This window comes from Rhynchophorus ferrugineus, unplaced genomic scaffold (assembly GCF_030347505.1).
Source record: "Rhynchophorus ferrugineus isolate W39M unplaced genomic scaffold, kcgeb_rfMv2 rfM2, whole genome shotgun sequence".
Lineage (NCBI taxonomy): Eukaryota > Metazoa > Arthropoda > Insecta > Coleoptera > Curculionidae > Rhynchophorus > Rhynchophorus ferrugineus.
The window spans coordinates 3,791,896-3,816,661 of NW_027472581.1; the positions used below are offsets into that span (position 1 = coordinate 3,791,896).

The 24,766-nt window shown below is 31.3% G+C and overlaps 1 protein-coding gene across 6 annotated transcripts in view; it reads right to left on the reverse strand.

The window, feature by feature from the left end:
* LOC143190415 (uncharacterized) overlaps window positions 1-24,766 on the reverse strand; it is a 314,791-nt gene that overhangs the window by 101,745 nt on the left and 188,280 nt on the right. The gene's annotated exons all lie outside the window — the stretch shown is intronic.

Genomic DNA, 24,766 nt, shown 5'->3' on the forward strand with positions numbered 1-24,766 from the left:
TATCAGCAATTTGCTCTGAAAAATTTGTATTTTGTTTCTGTTACTCTTTGCAGAACATTCCCATAATTGAACTCCGTATGTCCATATAGGTTTCAGTATTATATAATAATAATCTATTATGTACTGATATTTGTGATTTTCTTCCAATTAGCCAGTACATTTTCCTGTAATTCAATTCCAGTTCCTTTTCTTTTCATCTTTATATGTTCCTTCCAGCGAACTTTTGCATCAAGATTCATTCCGAGATATTTAGCGTTGTTGCTATATGGAATGATAGTATTATTTGTACATTTGTACGGTGTGGTTGTAGGTGAACTGCACATGCACAGATTTACTTTCGTTAAGAAACCATATATAAGGAGGGAAATTTTTACTGTAACACATTTTATTTAAAAAATTATTGAATAAAATGAGATAATAAAATTATAATTACTATATGCCTTTCTATTTTTATAAAAGACCATGTTTAAATAAATTTACATCTTTGAACAATTTACATGAACTCCAAGAACCATACACATAGAATCAGGCTGACTAATTCCAGTTCTATGGTTCTGAGATAATATTTTTTATACACTGGATCTACTTCCTTGAGTCCAATGAAGTACAGGCTTCACGAATTGCTAAAAATTTCAATAATTGCCCCACAGGACGAATATTTGAGTATAAACTGTAACTAGTTATGCATATAATAACGACTGACACTTTTAATAATTGCTTGTTTTGTTCATATTTTAATTATCATAAAAAGCCTTGATTGAGAGAGCACGTTAACTAGATTCAACAATAATGGCAACACATTTAAATACATTAAAATATCAATAAATAACATTTTATTAATTTACTGTTATAAAATACAACTAATATTATTTATGAGATCCATATAAATCAGCAGTACCAAACAAAGTTCATATATAGGGAAAATTTATTTAATAAACTGCATATTTAATTACCTCCCACAATAACGTTTTACGCAATAAAATTATTTTAATTCATTACATATTAAATTACTAATTACTACGCTTTTTTCGGCACAAAATACAAACAATCTGCAGCACGTAATTAGAACTATTGTTTAGTTCACTGCCTCATTTCTTAGGCTAGGTTCAACAACTCTATTGTTATATTTACATATATTTAGCAGTACATTTACAAGTTTAATGATTTTCTTCCGTAATACAAATATACTGACGTATAGTAGACGTTTAAGGCACAGAGTAAAACTTGTTCTATATTGTAAATATTAATAGATCTTTGCAATTACAAATTCGAATTTCAGTCTTGACAGTCACATTTTTTTAAAAAATTATTTTCCTTTTTCTACAACCTGCCTAATGGACAGTAGGATTTGGCGGGATTTATGTAATAATATGACATGTAGAAGAACACTTCAATAAGGATCTCCTGTATAAACTAGTATTATATTTAATTTAATTACCATTCTATGTTACAATTCTAAAAATCATTCTATGTGTTTATTAATTAAACCAGATGGTAGTAAATGTTTTCTACGTTGACATCGCGCATATTTAATTGTTTGGTGAGTACATTTCGGGACACTCTTTTAAAGTACATTAAACTGGTACTTGGTTACATGGTTACAGTTTCCAAGATGATATCGCGCTGAATTAAGTTGTTACTGGCATAATATGGGGCGTCAACAATGGCGAGAAAATTTTAATCTTAAAAAACTCAGAAATGTAAAAAATTTTCGTTTTTTCAAACATCCGTAATTTCGCAAAAAAATCTTTGAGTTCATTTTACGTCGTACGTAATTTTATTTATTTTTTGGGTTCATTATGTCAACGGCGGCCGCCATTCTTTTGAGACCCACTTAATCATCGTCAGCAACTCTCGACATTTTTAATTTTTTGAGCATCAATAAGCACCCAATAAAAATTGGTAATAAAAATATTGTTTGTTTTTTATTTCACATGAATAAATACCTCTACACTGGAATATTCCCTTGAAGAAATTAATGAAGATAGTTTAGAAGATAGATAGTGCCACAGCATATAATTTTTGTGCAATAAAAATAAAATGTGTTGTAAGCAAATTATTTCAAATTAATAACTAATTATTATTAATGCCATATATTGGTAGTAATTTTAAAATTATAAAGCATGATTGTAATCTGCACTTAATTGTTTAAAGGTTTTTGTTATTAGTGTAATATTCACTGCTACGAAAAGAGCTAACTTTAAAAATTGTTGTTGTGGCCTTCATGACCTTCCTTGTATGATTTTACGAATGCACTAACGAATTATGGAAACAATAACTGGAAGAATGGTGATACTAACCCATCACGTTCTAGTTGTCAAAGTGTATTTTAATTACTTAAAATCGATAATATTAATATCAATGACAAATGACACTCCTGACAATAGTATGAATTGTTAGAAGTAATCTCTAATGTAGGAGAGCCTAAAGTTGATGTTCTGCAAGAAATGAAAAATGCTTATACAGCTTTGTAAAGACACAGAAGAGGACAAATGACAGTTTCCATGTTGGCCATGAGAAAAACAAATGGTTTTCTGCAGCTTATTGTAACAGAGAGGATATATTTAAAGAAATATACAACTTTTGCCAGAATGTAAAAGAAATAAAAAAGTCAAAAATAATTTGTCAGGAAGATCTCGTATCTCCGCTGCTTTTCAACATAGTAGTGAAATGTAATTATTTGAGGATATTTAAATAGTAGTTAAAGCTTAGATGATGATAATGATATATTCGCTGATAATGATGTTGAGACTTACTTTTTTAACGAATTTTTACGATATACTGAGAATTTTAGAGCCATTTGGATTCAGAATGAACGAAGATAAGATCAAAAGTATTGACGAATTGCCTGCCGTTGCAAATCTCAAAAGGATAAGTACTGAAGTTGAAGTACTATAAAACAGGAGAAAAAGAGAGTGTTTAAGTAATGTTTTGCAGGAGACTCTTCTTTTCGAAGATACTGTGTGCTAAAGAAAGGAAATATTACAACCAAGGCTAAATTCATCCATCCATTTTTACGTTTCTATATGGATAGGTTCTATATACATCTTTTTCAAACTTTTAGCTTGTTAATTCATCTGTATGTTTCTGAGATTTGGACACTCTTACACTTCTACATCTACAAGCTTTAGGTCTTCCAAATAAGATTCTACCTATTCCTCTCTGAGATCGTATTAGAATTTAGTCAAAAAGTTAAATTTAGTTGAAAGGTTATTCGTTTAAAATGACATAGTTATTAAAGAGTTGAAGAATATATCGAAAGACGTAGATTACAATGGTCTGAACATGTTTGCCGAATGAAAGGTGAATATTTCTTTTGTGATCGGTTGGTGGTAGCTATAAATAATATTGTAAATAGATAAATAGGTTTAGATAGGTATTAAGCTAAATTGTGTGTATATAGTAGAATATAAAATAGGTGTAATAGATAGGTGAAATAAGGTTTTTGTTTATTTTTATTTAGTTATTACAACGATTATTATATACAGTGGTTATTAAGTATTATAATGGATTATTGAGTATTAGAATCCTGGTCTTCCGGCACATCAGTTCAGCAACAACATTATACACAAATATCTCATTACTATATATCAAAAAATATGTGAAAACTTTGTACGTGTCTTTGAAATTCGAGGATTTCCCTCGATTTCCCTAGATTCCGTCATCAGATCCCGACTTGGTTCCAATGAGATCACCTCGGAAGTGCACTCTTTCGAACAAAAAAAATATTTTAAAAATCGGTCCATAATTGACAGAGAAATGGACGAACATACGTTAAAAATATATACTCAATGGAACATATAACCTCTTCCTTTTTTGAAGTCGGTTAATTAATTCTTCACAGAACTTCTTGGCGAAAACGAGTTATTGGATGGAAGGGTTTCCGTTGACATTTTCACTGTATTATCTTCAAATAGGCCAAACAAATTCAAGGAAAACGACAGATCACATATATTTGTTTCTTTTCTTCGCTGTACCTGTTTGATTACATTAAAGATTCTTGGAACCTGAACTGTTATAAAATATAGTTGTATAGATATGATTATATAAAACAAAATATTGATTCTAAATAGCCATCAATCGAGAAAAAATAAATATCGAACACAATCAACAATAAATATTCTTTTAAAAATTGTAGTAAATGAATAGAATGTTGCAAACAAGCGTTTAACATGCAAAATATTCACATCCCATCTAGTGAAGTGCTTGCTATTAACAAACAAATACGAATCCATTGATTTTTTTAAATATCATACAATTTATTTTCATTTATTTCTACCAGCGTTTATCGAACAATACATCATCGCTGTCTGTATTATTAATATTCACCCGAATCGTTTATATTAATCACAAAATATTGGGACATCGATTCGTTTATTTTACAAATTAGATATCTCTAATCCAAATTGCAGCGGTCGATTACAAAACAGTCAAACAGTCCCCCTGTCAAAAAGGCGATTTATTGTTAAAAGCCACCAAATCGAATATACCATTATATTAATTCTCATAATAGAAATAACAGTGGATTTTCATTATTTATACGACTAATCCCTACCGATTATTATGTCATTTGTTAATTTACTTTTCAATTTTACGAATCGATAGTATAACCAATTAAGCTGTCAGCGTTGACTGAAGCTTAACTATTCTTACATTTGACATGCGGTCAGGAGATCTAATTATCAATTTGTCAATATTAACTCAGGTTGGTCGACACCATTTGCTTGAAATGGAACAAAACGAATGCATTTATTTCAAAGGCTATGATCCGGAAATCAGTCTAATTAGCATTCAATTAATTTAAATTGATTGGGGTCTAAATTCTTTATAACATTGAATTGGGAGACAATTGTACAATGCTTGTACAAAGCATTTGTTTGCATAAGTTCTAAATTGAGAGATGGAAGGAACACTTTCTGGAATAGCTTATTCTAAAAGAAGCAACATACGAAAATATATACCGACCAACAAGAAAATAAATGAAATGAAGAGTTGAAGATTGTATGCTATTAACGATAGCTATATTAGATGTATGATGATACGGTTCCAAAACAAAGTGCGCCGTTGTCGATGCTCCGTACTATATCATTAAAGTGATACGATAAAACAAGATATCCCTCTAGAAGCAATAGCGAGTGTAATTGAAAGTGTTTGTCTTCAGTACTATAAGTGAGTGTGAATGCGATAAAAAATAATGTCAATAAGTCGAAATGTGCGACGTCATAGTGAACTGCCTAAATTAAAACGATTAACACCATCCAATATAGATATAGAAATAGACTTTAGAATAATATTTCCAGTCCTAGTCCTAACTAGGACGTAGAACTGAAGAACTGGGATTGCATCTGATAAATACTTGAGAAGATAGGGACAACCAGGTTAAAAGTATATCGGAAATACATATCATCAATAAAAACATCAAAGTACTGATTCTCATATTTCAAAACGGGTGATTTTGATATTACTGACAAGAGGGGGCCAGTTAAGTTCAAAAACATTGAGTATGTAACGCGATTGGGCCAATATTTGCATTATACTCAAGAAGAACTCGTTGAAGCCTTCAATATAATTCAGTAACTGATTCCAGATAGCTTTTAGAATAAGATATGAAAAGGGAAGACATTTTTACAATAGACATTACCTAATAAGTAAAATACATACTTCTGTTTTTATCAGATAAAAGCTTCAAAGGTGCAAAAAATCTTGAACTATATTTTCGACACCAATATAATTAGGTTACTAATAGATTCATAGATTGTGTGTCATCATTTGTAAATTTCTTAAAATTAATTTACCGTGTCTAATGTCTAAAAATAAAGTTTTATTATATGTTAGGTTACAAGACCCAAAATACTTCTTGTCCATTCAATAGTAGCAACTAGCAACAAGTGTTAAAAACCCCTTGGGTAAAATCCGTATTAAAATAAAACAGGGAGGAGCAAAGTAGTAGAAAAAGTAGGAGAAAGCTTCCGAATACAGAGTATACTATTTTGCAACTCAGTATCACCTTTTTGACAGAGGTTGTTACGTGTGCCTGCTGATAGTTTCATCATTTTATTTTCAAGAACAAAACAAACCCGTTCATATCCAATTGAAACGTAGAGTAATTCACGTAATCGGAAATTCCAAGAATCAACTTCGAATTCATATTTGGTATAATATTATCAAATATATAAGGAAAAAAATATTGATAGTATAGGCTGCGTAATTTATAACAGAAAATCTTCGAAAAATCGTAGAATATTACAGCATAATATATAACTTTAGTGGTGATGTGAGAAGAGTCAGAAATCAGTGAAGATCAAATCTGGAGAATATGGTGGATGGTAAACAATTCGTACTTTTTATTCGTTTATTTTAGCGAAATTCCGTCTTAAAAGTTGTATAAATAAGCGGGCTATCTTCATGAGGAATGATTCTTTCCTGCTGCAATCTGGGTTTATTTTTTACACATTTTGCAACTAATTAGTTCAAAAATCATGTCATGAAATGATACAAAAAACCTTTGAATCGATTTGACAGTTGTATTTGAATATATTTATGCTATATTGTTAACGAATACGGCTTGCTGTTACATGAAAAGCTAGACTAGACTAGCTAGACAGTTCTCTCTTCTTCGATAGCTCTCGTAGCTAACTGCCGTTGGAGCCTTCTTATTAGTTGCAACTTCGCTTTGCGCCCTGGTTACTCACGGCTGACGATTTCAGCTACACTTTCTTGCGAATAAATGAAACACTTTACTTTGCTCTACTTAAATTATTTGCACTAATTACAATTTAAGTGAACCAAGGTGTTCTTGCATATAGGTTTTTCCATCTAAACTTCTCGACCTTGTCCTCGAATTGTGAGTTTAACGAATTTAAGTGAAAGAGAATTAGTATGGTATGGCTATTTATGATGGCATGTGTCCTTTAGCCAGTGGTATAAGCAGAAGCTAAATAGCGGGAACAGAACATGGACAAATACTGGCGAAAAATGCTGGATAGACCAAAATACTGTCACAAAGCTATAAAAATTAAGATATTATTTTGGGTAGCAGGTTAAGTTGTATTTTGATTATAATGGGTAGATTGGGCGGTATATAAACATATTTAACAATTTTACGTTTTTATCTCTCCGACATCTTTAGCGCTTGCTTCCATACAAATTAATTGAAGCGTAAAAAGCAAGATATGTCATAGTATACAAAGACACATTACAGATTAGTATCAGAAATAAATAATAGAAAACAAATAAAGAACTCAATGACGTTTAACAATATGCCATATGTTATTTACAGAAGCTGATAATGTACACAAAAAACTGTAATTTCAACGATCATGGATTAGTGTACGAAATATCTGTAATCTTGGACGTAAGTAACTGTAAGATAAATTAGCTGAGATGTTGGGAGTGTTGGCAGTTGTTGTAATCCCTATAAGGGATATAATATACTTATTTATACAAAATATGTTAATATACCCTGAAAAACATTATAAAAAATATAATACGAAAATTAGACTAATAAAATTAAATGTAATCCTATTGACTAGAATCTGATATATGTCAAAAACATCCTCTAGTAAGTCCCATTGCATTTTTGATATAATTATAGGACTAAATTAATATAATTAATGGACCTTACTACGTTTGATTATTATTTGATAGTACCAAAGTTCAAAGACTGTGAAGTTTTTCGCACTGATATTTCAGAAAATGTCATCAATCAAAACGACATCATTGTGAGTGAAAATTAGAGCTTAAAACATATAAAAGTAAATTGAAAAACATGACAATTTACAATTATTTACAATGATATAATTTTAACTAACGAGAGAAAGTTAATGCTAATGAATTTAAATTGAAATAGCTGGAAGATATTAAGATGTTTACGCACCGGACAATTCTTGTTACTTAAATTGACAACATATTTTTCAATATTATAATCATGCGGAGATCTACGTACTCCTTCTAAACATAAAATCGCTTTCTAATACAGAACTCTTTTAAATTGTAATTTATCTAGCTCGTTTGGTAATTTGCAAATTATATTTGTGTATTTTACGAATCATTGTATCTTTTGTAATTCCGTACTTATCTAATGGAGAGATCATTATGTAAATAATCAAGTAAACTGTATGGAAATTAGAAATTTCTCTCGAATTCTTCCGTATGGGGCCATTCTAATACTTCATTACCTTTATAACGCCGGTCTTACTTGTAGCTTGTTGCACAATAGTAGGTTTATTGCTATGTTAATATATCTGTTACCTATTTTAGTTGCATTCTGTTATACTAGAGTTTTTTTATTTGATAAACAATGTACAATAGGTAATATGATGTATCTTTCGAACTGTAATTTTAATGAAAATCGTTGAACAAAAATACGGTCGGGACTGATTCGATGAAAAATATACCGTTTTTTAATATATAAAATATATTTATCATATGAATGATGGCCTTGGTTCATTTAAGTTGTAACTAGTGCAAATAAATTAAGCAGTGTAAAGTGTTTCATTAATTCACAAGAAAGTGTAGCTGAAATCGTTAGGTTAACTGTGGCAACGAGGATGCAAACAAGTGAATGCAATGAAGTGATGCAAAGTGAAAAGAGAACCAGTCTAGTTTTTCATTAAACAATAAGCCGTATTCGTTAACAATACAATATATATATATATATATATATATATATATATATATATATATATATATATATATATACTAGCGACCCGCCCCGGCTTCGCACGGGTGCAATGCTGATACTAAATTAAATACACTACAGAAAAAATATGAACGTTGTATATAAAAACATAGCGGCCCGCTCCGACTTTGCACGGGCATAAAATATATATGCCTATGTCACTCAATGAAAACATGATTAAAATCGATCCAGTATTTTTGGTTCATTCATTACTGCCCTTGGCCTGCACCCATTAAATTTGGAGTAAAACAATTCCTCTTCCCCTATACTTACTATGAAGATTTCCTGCTATCTTTGGAATATCTAAATTCATACAATTTTTATTACATTACACATTTTTAAACGCAAATTTTAAATTTGTAATATCTCCGTAAATATTTGTTTAATTTACATGCTGTAAGGAACCATATTGATCTATATTAATTGCACACTGTATTTAAGGTACTTAATTCGATAAGGATTAATGCCGTATTGCTTAAAATAGCTTCGTAAATAAGCCATTTTCTCACGTAAAAAGTAAACAATAAAAATGGACTTTTTTGTAGACCTTTTTATGGCGTACAATACTGTAGTACATTAATTTGATCTAACTCGTAGGGTTAGGCAGCGTTTTTGCTAATTGCTAAATAAGCCTAAAAAATAAGTTAATTTACGACATCACGTTAGAAACCTCTAAAATTAGCAATGTTGCCTTAGTATATTATGCATGTATTATACATATAAACCTTCCTCTTGAATCACTCTATCTATTGAAAAAAACCGCATCAAAATCCGTTGCGTAGATTTAAGCGCACATAGGGATATAGGGACAGAAAAGGCGACTTTGTTTTATACTATGTAGTGATATATATATATATATATATATATATATATATATATATATATATATATATATCGATTAAAAGGTTTTTTTGTATCATTTAATCGCATGATTTTTGACCTAATTAGATGAAAAATGTGTGAAATAAACCCAGATTACAGAAGAAAAGAATCATTCTTCATGAAGACCTCGCGCTTGCTTAAACAACTTTTAAGATGATCGTTAAAATAAACGAATAAAAAGTACGAATTATTTAGCACCCCCATATATAATATTCTCCGTATTTGCTATCCACAAATTTCTGGCTTTTACATCTAAATAGAAGTGTGTCATTATATGTTGTAAAGGGCTAATATTGATTCTAATATTCTGTGTTATAAATTACTCAGACAAATAGTATCACTATTTTTTTCTCCTTATATATGTGATAATATTATACCAAATATACACGAAGTAGATTCTTGGACTTTCCGATAACGTGAATTAATCTACGTTTCAATATGTTATTGGATATACATGGGTTGGTTTGTTCTCGATAATAAAATGATGAAACTATCAGACACACGTAACAACCTCTGAACATCCGAAAAAAAGTTGATACTAAGTTGCAATATAGTATACTCGGTATTCGGAAGCTTTCTCCGAAAATAATACTATTTTGCTGCTCCCTGTTTTATTTTAATACGTATTCTGCCCAAGGGGTTTTTAACACGTATTGCTGGTTGATGCTATTGAATGGACAAGAAGTATCTTGGGTCTTGTAACTTATAATAAAACTTTATTTTCAGAGCACAATTATTAGGATGGTAAGTTAATTTTAAAGAATTTACAAAATTTGACATACATTCTATCAATTATATGTTACCTAATTATACCAGTGTCTTTGTAGCTTTTAAGCGAAAAAAACTGTCCTACATATTTTACTTAAAGTATTGTCCTTTGTAAAAATGTCTTCCTTTGACATATTTTATTGTCAAGACCATCTGAAATCACCTACTGAATTATATTCAAGGCTTCAACGAGTCCTTCTTGTGTATAATACATAACTTGAGCCAATTGCGTTACAAACTCAATGTCTTCGAACTTACTGGCCTCCGATTGTCAGTAATATCAAAATCATCTCTTTTGAAACATGAGAATCAGTACCCTCATGTTTTTATTACATTATTTCGATACACTTTTGTAGTGCGAATATGAATTAAATGCGTAATATTCTTGCTTTGACCGCGGTTTTACCTGTCTTCTCAAGTATTTATCCGATGCAATCATCCCAGTTCCCCAGTCCTATGTCCTACTTAAGACTAGGATATGTTGTTGTATCCTATCACTTCAACAAATATAGTATGGAGCATCGACAACGGCAAAGTTTGTATTTTTGGAACTGTTGTATATGGCTATATTAGCCTTATTAACAATATTCCATAGTTCGATTTCATATGATAAAATAGGCCTAAGAATTGGTTTGTATAGTACATATACCAATTTGTGCCCAATAAGGCAATATACATTTTATAGTTCAGGTTCTTTTAAGTTATACAACTCTGTTAAATGGTATTTTATCTAGCTCGTCTGGTAATTTGCAAATTATATTTGTGTATTTTACGAATCATTGTATCTTTTTTAATTCCGTATTTATCTAATGGAGAGATCATTACGTAAATAATCAAGCAAACTGTATGGAAATTAGAAATTTCTCTCGAATTCTTCCGTATGCGGGCATTCTAATACTTCATTAGCTTTATATCGCCGTTCTTACTTGTAGCTTGTTGCACAATAATAGGTTTATTGCTATGTTAATGTATCTAATTTTAGTTGTATTCTATTATATTGCAGTCTCTTTATTTGATAGACAATGTCGAATAGGTAAAATAATGTATTCTTCGAACTGTAATTTTAATGAAAATCGTTGAACAAAAATACGGCGTCCATAGGCACTAATTGCATAGAAATTATACCGACATTTAGATTGAAAATATTTACACTAGATCCGATGATGAAAATATACAAACCGTACTAATTTAATGGGAAATAAGCTGTTAGCTCTGAATTATACAGTACCTCTTACTCTAAATATTCTGAATAAAAGGAAGAATATAAAGTTTTGGCCTCAACGATTTAAAAGAGGTAATTTTGTTATCAATGACTAACAGGTCAATTGAAAAGTCCCCGGCCTGACACATAGATGGCGATGCTAGAATCAAACGACGACGGTGAACGCAGTGGACACCCAAAGAAGGTTGTTACCGACAGAAACATTAAAAAATCCACCAAATCATTTTGAATGACCGTAAATTGAAATTTAATGAAATAGCAGACACCCTAACGATATCAACTGAACGTGTACATCAAATCGTTCACGAATATTTGGGTATGAGAAAGCTCTGTGCAAAGAGGGTATCGCACGAGCTCACTTTTGACCAAAAACAACGACGAGTTGATGATTCGGAGCAGTGTTTGAAGATGATCAAGCATAACAAACCCAAGCTTTTGCGTCGATATATGACAATGGGTGAAGCGTGGCTCCATCATTTCACTCCGAAGTTCAATCGACAGTCATCCAAGATATGGATGCGCATGGAATAATTTTCATTGACTACCTGAAAAAGGAAGGACCATCAACAGCGACTACTACATAGCGTTATTGGACCGTTTGAAGGACAAAATCACCGAAAAACTGCCGCATTTGAAGAAAAAGTATGTGCTGCTGCACCAAGACAATTCACCGTGTCACAAGTCAGTGAAAACGATGGCAAAAATCCATGAATTGGTCTTCGAATTGCCTCCTCATTCGTATTCTTCAGATATGGGAAAGAATGCTCGTTGGGAAGAAATTTTCATCGAATGAAGAGGAGATCACCGAAACTGAGGCCTATTTTGAAGCAAAGGACAAGTCGTATTACAAAAATGGTATCGAAAAGTTGGAGGGTCGCTATAATCAGTGTATCACCCTTGAAGGGAGTTCTGTTGAATAAAAAAAAATGTCAAAAAAATGTATTTTACTATGGTAGGCCGGAGACTTTTCAATTGACCTGTGATGTACCCGCGAAATCATAATTTTGTATGACAATGCTCGGTTCACGATTGCAAGAGTTGTGAAAAATACACCATTACAGCTCTAATGGGTAGTTTTATCGCATCCAACCCACTTATCAGATATAACACCTTCTGATTACCACTTGTTTAAAGAGATGCAGGGCGTTTTGTCTAGCAGATGATTTCGAAAGAAGAAGTACGAAAATGACTCGATGATTCAATCGTTCCCAAACCAACGTCCTTCTTTCGACATAGTATCGTCATATTGCCAGAATGATAAGAAAAATTGGTATCGATTAAAGTGAAACAATGCTTTAAAATTAAATACCATAAATATACCGTAGATTTATTTAAAATAAAATTGAAAACTGTGCTTACGTCACTGTTATTCCTGAACCAAATATTTACTTTTAATTATTTTAAACTATTCAAAAGTTGTATTTTTAGCGTTCAGTCTTACCAAGTAACTTTTGCTATTAATTTTTTAACTACGTAACATATTCGACAATATTAAACACGTCAAAACAGACGATAACGCTTACGAACAAAAAATACGCAAATTTTGGTCGTAAATGTAACAATAACTTTATTGTTGTTTCTGGTAATTGAGTAAAATTATTTGAAGTCACTGACGACAATTAAAAATTATTAGGATTTAAGTATACCTAATTTTGTTAGCTTTCTTTACTAGTATTGTTTACCAAGCAGATGCTTTATTCTGTTATATATAACTAACGTATTTCATGGACATATAAAGAAATAAATGTACAGGGACCTTGAGGCATGTCGAATTTTACATGCCACCATCGACTGCCCAAGGCTCGTCTCCAGCTAACACCGCTGCCATCCGTTTTATCTATTTTGTATTTTCCACTTTTATATCACTTCAATAAATAACGGTCACATAATGTAAACACTACTGTTTCATTTCGTTTTACCTCCATTCACCGAGCAATGTTAATTTACCCTAAAAAGTATTGATATTGGAATAATATTAGTTTGATCTGATAAATTCAGTGCGTCTTAGAATAACATGCATCCACAGTTTTAGATTAGTTGGTATTTAAGATTTGCTTCAAAAATGCATTAGATACCACTACATTGGCCTGTGCTTTATATGCGCGGGGTTCGATTGGTTATGTACTTCTTTAAAATGGGACTGATCGGATTGGTTTCAATAGTGATTTGATATGAGCGAATTTTGATAGTGCTGGTGTAAATGCGATAGATTTGATTTTCAAAACGTAAATACTACCAGTCTCGGTAGTAACACAAGCGAAATATAACAAGTATCCCTATTTTTACTGAAGGGTGGTTATTTATTGTCTGAGAACGGATATTATCTTTCGTTCAAAATCTATTGAGAGTTATGATAAGATATTGTTTTACATGGATAATTTTCGAGACTTTTGACACCTCGGCGATTCCATGTCTAGTAGGTCTAGTGATTGACATATATGTCTGTGTTTAGTTTAGGTTGTACATGAGGCAGCATAATCGGTATAGTACATGAGCCTATAGGCAGTTATAGCGGTCCTAAATAGTGGATTTGCCGACTATAGAAGATATTTTAAAATTTAAATGTTAAGGTTTAAATATACGTTTTTTGTCGGAAAAGTGCCCAGCCTAAATAATACAAAAATAATAATATAATTTTGTGACGAACAAAACAAATCGAATTTGTTTCCTAGCACCGACTTCAAAGTGATCAGTTGGTAGTTGTTAAAATAATATTGAAAATATATAAATAGGTTTAGGTAGGTATTAAGCTAAATTGTGTGTATGTAGTAGAATATAAAATACGTGTAGTGGATAGGTTAAATAAGTTTTTGTTTATTTTTATTTAGTTATTCCAACGATTGTTGTGTATATATTTTATTTTAAAACGTTATTTTTGTGTTGAAAATCCAAGTTTGATTATTTTTTACCTTTTAATGAGTTCCTAATATATATTATTTGGAGTTTATAGTTTCTAAGATATTTGATATAAATAGAAAATCACTCATTTTTTGAAAACCGAGTTTTCATCGTGTAACTTAAAATCTACAGGCTAATTTTTTTTATATCGCCAATAGATCCGACGTAAAATTCTTTAAAAATCCTGTTATTTTCGTTAACTTCTTGAGTATATTGCATGGAAAATAAATCAAAAATATTTCTTTCAGAAAAACATAAAAATTCGAAAATATAAGCATTTTTAGAGTGGAAAAAGATTTAAAATCACTCTTAAATTACTTTAGACTTTATAATTTTCAAGATATGTGATAGGAAGACTAATTTTTTGAACATATACTTTTCATTCTGCCACTTAAAATCCAGAGGCTATAAGAAATTTATAATACTACGATAACATTTCGATTTAACGTAGAATTCTTTATAAATTTCATAACTTTTATTAAATTGTGATCATTTTTACGGCAATGACACCAAAAAAATATGAAAATGGTAAATTTTCCTAACTATATATCTGGCAAATATGATAAAAATATTTTAAAATATTATAGATAGAAATTTTAAAATGCAAGTATTTTACGGTGAAAAAATAAAAATAAGTGTTTAATCGCTTTGGAGTCTATATTGTTTATGATATGTGATATGAACAGAAATTCACTCATTTTTGCACCTACTTTGCACAGAGCTTTCTCATACCCAGATATTTGTGAATGATATAATGTACACGTTCGGTTGATATCTTTAGAGTGTCTAGTATTTCATTCAGTTTCAATTTACGGTCATTTAAAATCATTTTGTAGATTTTTTTAATGTTTTCGTCGGTAACAACCTCCTTTGGGCGTCCACTGCGTTCACCGTTTTCGGTGCTCATTTCACCACGTCTAAACTTAGTATACCAATCGTTGATGGTTGATTTTCCTGGGGTAGTGTCCGGAAACTCGGCATCAAGCCAACTTTTTCACAATAACAAAAGTTGCTTCACTCAAACTGCTATAATTCACAAACTAATGATCCGACAGGGGTCAAATTCATATACGCATCTTTAGACGGTTAGGGCTAACTAAAAAAGATATTCTATTATTCTAGTAGCGCCATTTATGTGTCAGGTCGGGGACTTTTCAATTGACGTGTTATTTGAATGGACAGCAATACGTTAAAAATTACAGCAATAACGTGAAAATAAACAAAAAGTAGAACATTTTCAGAATGTGTTTATCTCTTGGAATACAAATATCGGGATGCTCTTTGTTCTGAGGAAATAATCTGATCTGAATCTTTGGACGTATTTTAGACATGTCCTTTCACTATTTTACTAAAGCATGTATTTTTTGGTTATTAAATGTTGAAAAACTAACATTTCCGGAAAACGGCGCTATGGGGCTCAGAACTAGTGATATTTACTCAGTTACACTGTGTTTAATTTATAAATATCATTATACTTAGGAGAAATTGTGGACAGATATTTCGCCTTCACACAGCAAATTCACATTCGCTATATTTGAGGCCCCATTTTTGTAAAGACGTAAAGACAAAAAAGACGTAAATATCAAATTAGATAACCGTACAAAGTTAATAAAACAAGCTTGGAATCACATTAAATCATTCAAAAGTCAAAATGCAAAGTTTTCAAGGAACGTTAGCAATTCTAAGTACCATTTTAATACATTCATATCTTCAAAGACCTGAAAACAGAAGCAATGTTTCATGAAAACAAAAAAAAACATAACCTACTCTCCGTTCTCATTAATCGGCGTCAAATAAAACACGTGTTACCGTTAATATTAGATAATGTTGCAGTGGCAATGAAATATACACACAGATTGTCCGCTTACTCATTCAACAAGTCTTGGCTATAATGAACCGACAACGATTTCTGCCTCCACCTTTGGTAAACACATTGCCTTGCACTGATTCATAAACTGTAGTAATTTGTTTTATCATAATCGTTTCAGGCGCAACGATAATGTACAATGAACGAACATTATGAGCCCACTGAGACTCATTACTGTCATTCAGACTAATGTGGACAAAGGCTGTGTGCTAGACGTTGCTGCGAGCATAAAATGTATTGTAATTACTTTATTTATTTATTTTTATTATTTAATTATTACATGGTTACTAGTCGTTTCCGACTAACCTACAATTTGTCTTTATGATAACTTAAATCTAGGTATATAACCATAAGGATCCATCGGCACTATCTCAGTTTCTGGTGAAATAAGGATTACATGCCATGGTGTATATTTTATTATATGCACCTCACTACACAAGATCAGATGGTTTGAGTCTTTTGAGTCTATGCCCTGCTCTAGTAGTATCCAAAAGTTGCAATATTTCAATATTCATATGAAAATGGAGTCTTTCCTTATGACCCCTTGCAATTCTCTTGATTTCTTGACTTATGGTGGGTATTTGACGGTCTCGATGTAGGTAGTCAGTCCTGTAGTATTTGGATGCGCCCACAATACTTCTCAGGACTTTGTTCTGAAAAATTTATATTTTGTTTATGTTACTCTTTGAAGAACAACCCCATAATTTCACGCCGTATGGCCATAAAGGTTCAGTATTTGCTTATATTGTGATTTTCTTCCAATTAGCGAATATATTTTCATATATTTCAATTCCAGTTCTTTTCTTTTCTTGTTTATATGTTCCTTCCAGCGAAGTTTGCATCAAGATTCATTACGATATATTTAGCGTTGTTGCTATATGGAATGAAAGTATTATTTAATGTTATTGGTGTTTGTTTGGTCTGTTTATATGTGAACTGCACATGCACAGATTTACTTTCATAATTTTTTATTTTCCAAGCTTGTGTCCAATTATTTATATTGTCACTTGCCTGTTGTAATTTTCGTGTGTCTTCTTCACTATTGTCTCCCCCAGCTATAATAGCAGTATCATCAGCAAATGTAGTTATCGTAACATTCTCCATTTGTGGTATATTTGTGTGTGGAGTAGATAAAGCATTGGCTCCAATACACTTCCTTGTGATACAGCTGCTTTAGCTTCTTTTATTTTATAGTAAGTTTCTTCTTAATTCTTCATATTCTGGCTGTAATTGATTTATGACAATGTTTTTTAAATACAGATAGCAGAGTGAGTGTAATTATGATGAAAAAATCATCTTATTCATCTTTTACTCTTAGTTCTTATTTCCTTCGGCATAGTGTTTCCTTGTAAAATAATTTTGATATCACTGTATATCTCCTCAGTTTGTTCTGCTTACATCTTTCTTGATAAAACTAAATTTAATACTATATGCATTTGCTATAACTGCAAAACATCATTCTTTTTCTCCTCACACATTTAAACTAAATAAAGATATATATTGTGAAGATCTACACACATATATGTGCACACAAAACTTTCGCACTCTACACTAATATTTCCCAGAGTTATCGTATATAAATTATATCTCACCTTTAGTTATTCTCGCTCTCATCACCCTGTCTGTTGATCACAATTCCATCATTTGTCAATATTTTCTTCAATATGCCTGATCGAGTTCATCGAAACCGAAAATGTTTATTAACTATTCCTGTTTCCTGCATGAGGAACAATATATATACAATGAATTATTAATAAATCTTATGAATAATAAAATATAATCAATTTTTCCATCAACTTTTGTTGTCTTAACACTATTTTTATTATCATCTTCCCATGAGTGACCATTGGTATAGTGGTCTCCTTGTGAAATATGTATGCCTCAGCTAAATACACATAATAAAATAATAAGTCTGCGTTGATTTTAGTATATGCTTTTAAAAATTGTATTCTTTAAGAAGCTACGTCTGGAAGTTCCATTCGACCACCACTAGGTTAACTTTACATAATTTAAATCCTATATTACCTAACAGTCTATGAAAGTATGCTTTATATGCAGGGAAGGTTTATTAGAAGGAAACAACAATTTTTTCCCACAAAAAGTATTGTGTCTTGTGTATAAAGTATAAAGTCCTTATTCCAACGATCGCTTGCATAGTCCAGATCTAACCCACAACAACTATTAGGGTTTCGCGAAAACAACTTTCTGTCCGAGTTTGAGAAAGTAATTCATTCGGATATTCCACAATGCAAATGTTTGAAGTACGAGCATTGTTTTTATACCAGTACTATCGCAAAAAACCAAAATGTATGAAGATATTCTAAATATCGAATAAAACCTGCAATGATACAAGAATAATTTCAACTGCATTTGAAGAACAAAATGATAATTAAAATATGAAGGAAAATTTATACACGCATCTTTAGAGGGTTAGGGCTAACTAAAAAACATATAGATTATATTCTAGTAGCACCATCTATGTGTCAGGCCGAGGACTTTTCAATTGACCTGTTATTTGAATGGATAGCAAAACTTTAAAAATTACACCAATAATGTGAAAATAGACAAAAAGCAGGGAATCTTCAGGATGTGTTTATCTCTTGGAATACAAATATCGGGATGCTCTTTGTTCTGAGGAAATAATCTTATCTGAATCTTCGGAAGTATTTTAGGCATGTCCTTTCACTATTTTACTGAAGCATGCGTTTTTCTGTCCCCGTTTGAGAAAATAATTCATTCAGATATTCCACAATGCAAGTGTTCTTATACCAGTAATATCGCATAAAAACTAAAATGTATGAAGATATTCTAAATATCGACTAAAACCTGCAATAATACAAAAATAATTTCAACTGCATATTAATAACAAAAAGATAATTAGAATACCAACGAAATTATTTCAGTGAGTTAAGTAATAATACATTTATAAAAGATCGAGAACCATTAAGCAAAAATAATTTTGTATTACACATCTTTGGTGTAATATAATTATGATATTAGACCTGAGTTATATTAATTAATATGACCTTATCGCCGCTTTAAGATTTTAATTACAGATTCGTTCAGTTAAAACAAAATTATTCATATCAGATTGCAATATATAATAAGATAAAGCCCAAATGATAATACACATTAATTAATTTAATAGACCTTAAATATTTCAAATATTAATAAAAATGTCAAAAAAAACGGTAAAAGTATTTTAAAGGTGGTGAAGTTAGTCTATTATAGGTGTCTTATTGATCGCAAATAATTATACATGCCGATTAATAGTTTCATATGTAGCGACCTTGAGGCATGTCGAATTTTACGTAGTGGCATAACGGTCTACAAAATACCCAGAAATATAATCCCAGATGTTGAACACGAGCGGGGTTCCAGCAGTGCCAACTAGAACTCGATAACGAATAGCCGTGCCACCATCGACTGCCCAAGCCTCGTCTTCAGGTAACACTGCTGCCATCCATTTTATCATTTGCATTTTTACATTTTTATATTACTTCAATAAACAACGGTCACATAATGTAAACACCACTGTTTCATTTCGTTTTACCTCCTTTCACCTAGCCATCTAATTTACCCTAAACATATTTCTCGTAATTCAATGAAACTGTACTCTTCTATTAGTTAATGGTGTAAAATCGGCTTTAAAATCAACTGAAAAATTACATATTTCCGTTCCACAGTGAAAAAAAAGTTCATTGATCAAAATTGCAGATCGTAGTGTTTGAAAATCTAAACAAAAAAAAAATATAAAGGATTAACATTACACCAAACATGCTAATATATACATCATTAAAAGATAATATACACTATATTATTAATTTACTAATGTTTAATTTTCTATGCATTGTTTGATATACAACTATATATAAATAAATTTTTATTTAATAAACAAAAACTTTATTGAAAATACACAATAACAGCAGCCGTTGATATATAATACTATAAACAAATCTCATATAACAGATCTGCTATTAGTTCACGTAAAGTTACATCTTATTGATTACGCCTGATATGGGATTTACTTGGGATAGAGTGTTAATTTTGAAGTATTTTTAATACATTCAAGATTTTATTGTGAGAAATTGTGTAGATTGTTCTTTTTTCCATAGCCAGTCCCTATTTAGTTTAATAAAATTAAAAATTTAATAGAAAATAATTTTATTGGAGATTACCCAATATTTGGACCCCATTTTCAGAAATATGGTGTTGATTGAAAAAATAATTAGTATCGAATATAAAGTCTAAAAAATATCTAAATCCTTGAATCTCAAGTAAACATAATGAAAAAGCGAAAATCTTTTTCTTAAACGGAGTTTGAAGTTTACTACTACTCCAATATACATCGTGAAGAGGGCAATCCTTACTATATTTGAAGATGTATCAATAAAGTTGCTAATAACTTACTAGAGTAAGATATGGATAATGTCTTGCTATGTGTTTTATTGTCGCAATTTTAGGCATTTTCAGAGAGCAGAATTTAAAATAAAGAGGAGTGGAAGAACAAATGAAGACAATAAGCGACATGTAATTTACACTTCAGCAGAATGATAAAAGCATAAAGAATAAAGCGTTCCAATCAGGGAACATCAGATCGGCGAAGAAGTTTCCAGAATTATACTCAATGTTTGTTATTGAATATTCTTCACATAATTGCATCAATTACTATGTTAAGAAATAGTGGAGGGAGGATGTCTTCTTGGTAAACACCACAGCAGTACAGAAAAAGTAATATAATATAGTATTTTTTTAGATTCATATAGTTACAGATTTTATTACAATGTACATCTATTGTGACGTTGGCAGTTTTCACTTAAATAAATTCAGCAGCTTAAGAGAAAAAATGTTAATAAAAAAGCCATGGAATAACCATTAATATACCATTACCATAAATTTGTTTTAAAGGACTTTTTAATTTAAAGCTTTATTGTGAAATATCAGTACAATGTATTTTACTCGAAGTATTGTCCACCGATAGTTGCTACTTTTTCGTTTCTTTCATTGATTTTATTCAATTTACATATTTCTTCTTGGAAAACCGATGTATCTTTTGAAGCTCCCCATGAATCGACCAATCTTTATAATATCTCTATAGAAGTGGTATCTCATAAGCAGTGAATGGCTGTTCAGGCAGCTCACGACTGATACATCTGTCTGTCTCACTGATATGATAGCACTTTCCATTTTAATGTTTCCAGGTATGTTTTCAACGGTTTTGCAACATGTGGTTGAGAGTTGTTATGATGAGGAATGATATTATTGTGTCTTTTTTCGTATCCTGCCAGTCATTCGCACAGTTCTATGCTCAAACGCATTAATTGTTGTCGATGATCCCAAATGGTGGTTTCATCATTTTGGCTTTACATAACACTCTTTGCCTTCGGCACAAAAAGTACAGTTTATAAGACGTCATAAGTTCCACACAGTATTCGGTAATCTAAAGCCGTCTTTGTCTTCAAATTGAAGTAACAGGTCAATTGAAGAGCTCCGGCCTACCATAGTAAATCACAGATTTTTGGCAAAATTAGTTTTTTTTAACACAATTCCCTTCAAGGCTGATACACTAATTATGGTCACCCTCCAACTTTTCGATAAGATTTTTGTAGTACAATTTGTCCTTTGCTTCAAAATCGGCCTCAGATTCGGCGATCACCTCTTCATTCGACGAACATTTCTTCGCAGTGAGCATTCTTTTGAGACATGAGAACAGGAAATAGTCATTGGGGGCCAGATCTGGAGATTATGGTGAATGAGGAAGCATTTCTTGGTGAAGCACCACTTTCTTTTCATTAAAATACATCCATTTTTACAGCGATTTCTCCTTCAAATGGTCCAATAACGGTATGTAATAGTCTGTTGATGGTCCTTTTATTTCAAGGTAGTCAATGAAAATTATCCCGTGCGCATCCCAAGATACAGACGTCATAACCTTGCCAGCTGACTGTTGTGTTTCCCAGGCTTTGGAGCGGGTCCATCGTGTGCAATCCATTCGGATGATTGTTTTTTGGACTTCGAAGTGAAATAATTTTGATAGGTTTATTACGCTTGATCATTTTCAAACACTGCTCTGAATCATCAACTCGTCATTGTTTTTCGCCAAAAGTGAGCTCGCGCGGCATCCACTTTGCACAGAGCTTTCTCATACCCAAAAATTCGTGAATGATATGATGTACACGTTCAGTTGATAACTTCATAGTGTCTGTTATTTTGTTCAATTTCAATTTCAAAATCATTTCGTCATTCAAAATCATTTTGTGGATTTTTCTAATGTTTTCGCCGGTAAAAACCTCTTTTGGACGTCCACTGCGCACACCGTCTTCGATGCTCATTTCAACACGTCTAAACTTAGCATACCAATCCTAGATGGCTGATTTTCCTGATGCAGTATCCGGAAACTCGGCATTAAGCCAAGTTTTTGCTTCAACTGTATTTTTTCCTTCAAAAAGCAATATTTTATCAACACACGAAATTCCTTTTTATCCATTCCTTTCACAATAACAAAAGCTGCTGACAGCTGTCAAATTTATACACGCATCTTTTGAGAGTTAGGGCTAGCTAAAAAGGTGAATTTAATTCTAATAGCGCCATCTATGTGTCAGACCGGAGACTTTTAAATTGACCTGTTAAAACGTTCCGTAAATACGATTTACTTGGTACAACTTCAGGCATTTTCAATGCGCTGAAAACAATATTTGTTCGCATTTCGATGTAAAAAACATAAACTGAAAAGTCAGGTTTCATCATGAAATTTGTAACAAATATACCCTATACGATATAGTATGTTCCATAGTAAGTAACACAATCTGTTGGAATTCCTTAAAATTATTACTAGTGGTTACCGACTAACTTACGACTTTTGGTATATGAAATTATTCAAAAATTGTATAAAATAATTATTTCAAAATAAATACGATTTAAATAGTTATATTTCGGCAAAATTGTATTGTGAACATATAGAAATGTTACGGTGGGAATGGCATCAGCGTGGAAAGATAATGTCTGCACGCACTGCCGACCGATCTCAGCCACCATATGTGTGGGCCGTAATTAACTGACGTATTAATCTTGTGGAAAAAGTGTTCTAAATTGGTCATCAATTAATCATATTGATTTTGGCTATATATAATCTCCGTTTACACTGCTTCGAACAGCTAATATCAGTTATCAAAATATAGTGATTTATCGTCTAGACGTTAAGTTTACGGAGGTATGGGGTGGCTAATCAATATTGTAAATTGTATTTCCATTCCCTTTCCCTCACATCCCGCATGATCCTTCAAATCATAAAAACAGTATACACGAAAGTTAATTTAGTATGAAATTAAACACTAATATTCGATAGGAATATTTCATTCAACGAAACTAAACAAATTATTTAAAAAAATATCTGTAACAAAAAATTGAACCGACTTCAAAAAATATATAAGGAGGAAGGAACTTCAATAAAAAAACAATCAAAATAAAAAATATTTTAAAATAAAATATGAACATAATAATCGCTGTAATAACTATATAAAAATAAACAAAAACCGTCTTTAACGATAGGTAGTAGATATACTATACATATTTTATATTCTACTATATACACACAATTTAGCTTAATACCTACTTAAACCTATTTCTCTATTTACAATATTAATTAAACTACTACCAACTGACTACTTTGAAGTCGGTGGCGAACCCAAACCAACACAACAACATCACAAAATTAGTGTTAGATATTTATTCAATAAATTACGCAGTTATTTTATTTAATATTACAATGGGTAGGACAAGTAAATGTGCGTATGAGGAAAAATAGGAAAAAAGAAACATTGATTGAAAATAAGGAGGCTTTCAGGTCCCGGGGTCCGATACCTAGATTAGATGATATGAAAAATGTTTTAACTAAACAACGAAAAATTATTGTCCTCGTCGAGAATCGAACCCGCAATCTAACCCTAAGCTAAATGATTTAACCATTACACCATTGAACCAGTTGTCTACAATATTTCTATGAGGTCTTGTATGCTACACTTTGTGCTTAAAAAGCAAACTGAATAGCTTTTTCACTGAACGACTTCCGATTTATTATTGACTATTTTAGATGAGCTATTAGCCTTTGAAATATGAGCGATTCCTTTGATTTGCCCCTTCCACCCAACATATCCCGATTTGGTTCCAATGGGACCAACTCTGAGGTGCACTCTTTCGAATAAAAAAATAACTTTGAAAATCGGCCCACAGTTGACGGAGAAATCGGCTAACATACATTAAAATACATACATACATACATACATACATACATATATATATATATATATATATATATATATATATATATATATATATATATATATATATAAAATACAAATTAATTTATTACTACAGTTCTGTGGTATTTAGCATTAATGCATAGGCAAGGGCAGTATGGGATTAATACATCAATATGTATTTCCCAAATTAA